Below are 5,956 nucleotides of genomic sequence, written 5' to 3'. Positions count from 1 at the left end.
CAGTTGGTAGAGCATGTGACTCTTGATCTTGGGGTTATGAGTTCAAGCCCCACATTGGGTGTAGAGATTTACTTAGAAAATTAAAAAAAAAAAACATTAAAACAAAATTAATATTTGAATAATGCAAAAATTTATTAAAAAAAAAAAGAAATTCCATGGGGAGCCTGGGGGGCTCAGGTGGTTAAGCATGCAACTCTTGATCTCAGCGTCATGAGCTCAAGCCCTGCATTGGGCTCCATGCTGGGCATGAAGCCTACTTGAAAGAAAAAAAATAGGAAGGAAATTCCCAGATATCAGAATTAAAGAAGGAATACAAAGCCAAAGAAAAGAAAAGCAGGGTATGCCTGGGTTCAGCCTCTAACTCTTGATTTGGGCTCAGGTCATGATTTCAGGGTTGTGCGATCAAGCCCCGAGTGGGGCTCCATGCTCAGCATGGAGTCTGCTGTGCTCGAGATTCTACCTGCTCCTCCCTCCACTTATGCTCTCTCTCTCTCAAATGAAATAAATAAAATCTTTTTTAAAAACATAAAAGAGAAGAGAAGAGGAAGCTCTCAGAGTGGCCGTTGGTGGGTTTCAGACATAGATATATACCCAGGCACCTGGAGTTGTGTTTTAGTGCGTCTAGTTACAAGATATGTCACTTCAGCCCACCAGAGATGAGAAGCTGGGCTTAAACACTCTGCACAAAGCTCAGAACGTCAAGGATCTACTTTGTCCAAGAAAACCGATGCACACCAGTCCAAGGAACCAATGAAAAGGAATAGCAACACAAGTCAACTCAGGAATCGAAGTCTCAAGCCTGAGCAAATGCTTGTAATTGCATCTGGATTTATGTTCTCTGCATGACGCTGAATCCCCTGTCAAGCACAGAAATTAAATCTAAGCCTGGTTTAGGACACTTGGACCATATAGCCCCACAGAAGCAAGAAAGAGCTCCGTCATTGAGGCCCCTGGGTGGCTCGGTCAGTTAAGTGGCCGACTCTTGATTTCAGCTCAGGTCATGATCTCAGAGTCCTGGGACGGAGCCCTGCATTGGGCTCCATGCTCAGTGGGGAGCCTGCCTGAGGATTGTCTCTCTCTCTCCCTCTGCTCCTCTCCCTGCTCATGCTTTCACTCTCTCTAAAATAAATAAATAGATCTTTTTTAAAAATTAAAAGAAAAGAAAAGAAAAGAAAAGAAAAGAAAAGAAAAGAGCTCTGTTGCAGTGTTTCATAACCCAGGGCATGTGGGACTCTCACTAAACAAACAAACAGCTACTGAAGAAGAGTTCCCAGTAAAATACCAAACTAGACAAGGAAGTAATGCACCATAAGGAAGAGTCAGCAGACACAACCAATAGAAGAATCAACATTCCAAGAACTGTGCATAAGAAAAGAACATGAAAAACACTATTTAATAAGTATATTTAAAACTACTAAAGACAAGAAAATAAACCATAATGAAACTATGGCACTAAAAAAAAAAGCACCTTATTGAGAAAAAGAAATAAAACATAGGAAAAGACATACCACTGAAATTAGACTCAATGACCCATTAAACAGTAGACTAGACCCAGCTGATAACAGAATTAGTGAATTGGAAGACAGAGCTGGTGAAATCATTCAACATATGGAGAGGGGGAAGTGATGAGATATGAAGTATGAAAGAATAGTTAAAAGACACTAGTGAAAGCATAAGACAGCATTAGCAACAAAAGATTATAGAAAAAAAATAGAATATTTTCCAAAGGCCAAGAGAAAACTGTCAACCTAAATTTCTATGCCCATTAAATTTCTATTTAAATTATAGGAAATAAAGACATTTGAGAATGTTCACCAAAGACTTTCATTGAAATGCTGCGAAAAGATACACTTCATAAGGAGAGAACAAATAAGAAGCAGAGTGAAATGCAAGGAGGAATGGTGAGCAGAGAAATTTATAAATATGTTAGTGAGTCTAAACGAGCACTGAAAACCCACTGTTAGTGGAACGTAAATTGGTCCAACCGCTTTGTAGAGCAATTTGGCAATAATCAGTAAAGTTTAAGATGACATATTCTATGACCCAGAAACTCTACTTCTTGGTATCTACCTTAGAGCAGTGCTTACGTGTATGCCCAAGACATGCACAGCACTAACCACTAAAGCACTGTTTTCTTTTTATTTAGTTAGTTAGTTGTTTGTTTATTTGAGAGAGAGCACCCGAGAGTGGGGCCGGGGGAGGGGCAGAGGGAGGAGGAGAGAAGCAGACTCCCCACCGAGCACCCAGCAGGAGCCCATGCGGGCCAATCTCTAGAAATCCTGAGATTGAGACCTGAGCTGAAATCAAGAGTCAGATGTTCAACCAACTGAGCCACTCACGCACTTCCAAGGCATTGTCTTCTAACACAGAAAACTGGAAACAGCCTAAATGCCTATTAGCAGAAGAACGGATAAATAAATTGTGGTATATTCAAATACTGAAATAGTATTCAGCAGTTAAAATTCATTCATTGGAGCTAAATGAAACACGGATAAATGTAAAAAAAAAATGTTGAGAGAAGAGGGTTTGCAGAATTTTTATTTATTTTTAAGTTATCTCTCTGCCCAGGGTGGGGCCCAGACTCAGGACCCGGAGATCGAGGGTCACACGCTCTACCAACTGAGACAGCCGGGAGCCCCCAGATAGATTTTTTAAATACATAAATCAATATTTTGTTGTTTGTGGATACAAATGTATAAAGTAAAACTGTGAAACCGTAAATAGAAGGGCTAGCTCTGAACCCAATGTGGCAAAAATGAACAGCTGTTGGATTTCTGTGGTGCGTACATGGACATTTGTTGTTTTAGTCTGTACTGTGCTTTTCTGCATGTTTGAAATACTCACTTTTTTCCCCTTTTTAATGGGCCTTTAGAAATAAGGGTAAAGGGGGATAAATGGCTGCATCGATCCTCAGAGAGGATGATCTGTTGGGATGGGATTAGGGGGAGGCTGAGTCCAGAGTCCAGGGATTACAAGGATTAATTCAGATCATCCCCCTAAGTGATTACCTGGCTGGCATCCCCACCACTCCTGGCCCTTCAGACCTGCAACCCTGGATCACAGTCCGACTTCCCCCCCCCATGCCTGCTAAGCCCTTACCTCCTGCCTCCTAACTTCACCCCCACCCTCAACCCAGTACGATCTGGCCAGGATTTGCCCAAATTTGGGTCCTGAAAACAGACTGGTTGAGGTCTCTCCTGAATGCTCCCCAAATCAAGGGTGAATGGTGACCTGAACCCCAGGAGCCAAGGAGAGATAAGTCCCTAATACTCAGGATCAGAGCTCCCTGAGGAGAGCCTGGATCACTGGATGTCGCAGTTGACAACTTCCTCTCCTGCCCCTCCCTCCCTGAACCAAGAAATCAGCAGTCAAGGTCAACTGTTAACTGAACTTGTAAGCTGAGCCAGGACCAGCAGGAGCTGTGCTTGGGCAGAGCAAACAGCCACTGGGCTTCCAACCTTCCCCCTTGTCAGTCTCCAGAGCTCTATGCCCCCATCTTGACACCTTGCCACTCCGCCACCCCCATGCCAGCCATGTCTGGACAGGCCTGATATCTGCAGCAGACTCTGAATGGGGTCTTCGTGGGCTTGTTCAACACCCTTTCCCCACAACTGGATCACCCTGACCACAGGATCTGGGGTGTAATCCTGTCCTCTGAGGAGCAAATGAAACCTTCTTGATCTGTGCTCATCTCTCAGAGCACGAGCCTGGGGGTTTGAGGGGGAGAAAAAAAAAGAGATGGGGGAGGGAGAGGCTTATAGGGCAACATTATACTTAATAGGCAACAGTTAACTCCATGTGAAATCATACACTGAATGATAAGATAGCCTTAACTGGGCCATTGAGAGATTGACCTTTCTTATTTATTGTGTCAGATACTTTGTCAGATGCTGGAGATACAAAATGACTAAGGTACTTCCCAATCTTCCAGAAGTTGGGCAGACACAAGAGCAAAAACCTGACCTTGACACCTGGAAGTGACCGGCCGGCGCTACCCTAGAGAGAAGGAAGGGAGGAGCACAGCAGGCCTCTACTGGTCTAGGGGTGGGCAGCAGGGAAGGCTGCTGGAGGTGACTCCCCACTAGGATTGAAGAATTCAGTAGGGATGTCCACGCAAAGAAGGGCCTCTTTCCCGAAGAGTATGGAGGGCTGGTGAACCTGGAAGCCTGTGTGGGTGAACACAGACTATGTATGTCCATAACCTGGTGAGTGGATAAGCAAGGAAACGGATTGGTGTGTGTCCCTGGCTCACGAATCTCTTAAACACTTTTCTGGACGTGTTGGGACTGCCTGGTTCCCAGGTGTACCCACTTCTTTCCTGGCTGAGACCTGCTGAGAGATGTGAGAACAATTGCTTCCTCAAGACCGGGCACCCTGTAGATGTTCCTTGAATGAATGATTGAGTGAAATAAGCCGTCTGGGGGGCGCCTGGGTGGCACAGCAGTTAAGCGTCTGCCTTCGGCTCAGGGCGTGATCCCGGCGTTCTGGGATCGAGCCCACATCAGGCTCCTCCGCTGGGAGCCTGCTTCTTCCTCTCCCACTCCCCCTGCTTGTGTTCCCTCTCTCGCTAGCTGTCTCTGTCTCTGTCAAATAAATAAATAAAATCTCAAAAAAAAAGAAAGAAAGAAAGAAAGAAGCCGTCTGGGTTTCCACATCTCCCTTGTGTGAGAGTGAAAATCAGTAGTGCCCACTCCGAACAGGCTACAGAGGCAGGGTGGGTGTGGGACCAGGTGGAAAGGCAGAGTGGTGGAGAGAAGAGGTCGTCGGGCAGCGAGGGCTTCGTGGGGCCACGGAGCGGCCCTCCCGAGAGGGTCCCTGGTTCTGGCTTGCTGGGGGCGCGGGGCAAGCAGAGAGATCAGGGCTCTGCAGTTCACGTATCTCCGCCTTGGCTTCCCTTCTGCCTTCACGCAGTCCTGGGACGCAAGGGGCCAGCGCGAGGGAATGGGGCCGGCGGCCGGGGGTCCGCGCTGACTGCGGAGGTGGGGGACCCGGGCCCTGCTTGGTGGGCGTGTGTCTGTGCGTTGGGCGGAAACGGGACCGGAGGATTCTTCCAGCTTTGTCCTCTTCTTCCCTCATCGCTGCGCGGGACGGGGCTCTGACACATGGCCCCGGGGGGACCCCCACGCAGCCGACTCCGGGAAGGACCCTCCGCCAGAACCAGGGTATCTTGCGGCCACTCCTGGGGCAACCTCAAGCCCCGAGTAGCTCCCGTCCGCTCCCCCTCTCCCACGCCCGGGCCCCGGGGTGTGTCGGCGGACGCGCCCCTCGGCCTCTCCGCACCCCCTCGCCGCCACCGGGTCCCGGAGCCGGGTGGAGGGAGGGCTTCCGGGCCGGAGCGGCGTCAGGTGGCCCGGCCAGGCCCCGCCCCCTCGGCCCGCCCTCTTTCCCCCTGCGCACCCGGCTCCGGGTCCCCGGCCTGGCGGCTGCGGCGTCTGCTCCGGGCGGCGGCGGCGGCGGCGGCGCGAGCGGCCATGGAGGCGGGCGCCGGGGCCGGGGCCGGCGCGGGCGCCGCGGGCTGGAGCTGCCCGGGCTCAGGTCAGAGCCGCCCCTCCCTCACCTCCCCACCGCCACTCCTTCCTCTTCTCCATCTCTCCTCCCTCCAGACCCCCTCGTCCTCCCTCCCTCCCTCCCTCAGCTGCTCGCACCTTCCCGTCCCGTCTTCCTCCCTCCATCCTGCCCGCCACCCCAGGCCCGGTCTCCATCTTTCCGGGCTGGGTCTTCTCCACACCGGTCGCATCCTCCCCTGGCCGTCCCTCGCCCCGAACCCTCTCCGCCCCGTCTGTCCAGCCCTGGGGGCCCCAGACCCTGCGCCCACTCCGGCCCGAAGGCTTCGAGCGCAGGGCGAGGGTGGGGTGGATGAGGTCCAGGGAGAGAATGGAGGGCAGGGGAGGGGAGGGGAGCGGCTCTGGCCCAGAACCCCCTTGTCACACGCCCGCCCCCCCATCACCCCTTTCCC

This window comes from Ursus maritimus, unplaced genomic scaffold (assembly GCF_017311325.1).
Source record: "Ursus maritimus isolate PB19 unplaced genomic scaffold, ASM1731132v1 scaffold_3, whole genome shotgun sequence".
NCBI classification, from domain to species: domain Eukaryota; kingdom Metazoa; phylum Chordata; class Mammalia; order Carnivora; family Ursidae; genus Ursus; species Ursus maritimus.
The sequence above is the reverse complement of the archived record's forward strand: the minus strand, read 5'-3'. Positions refer to the sequence as shown.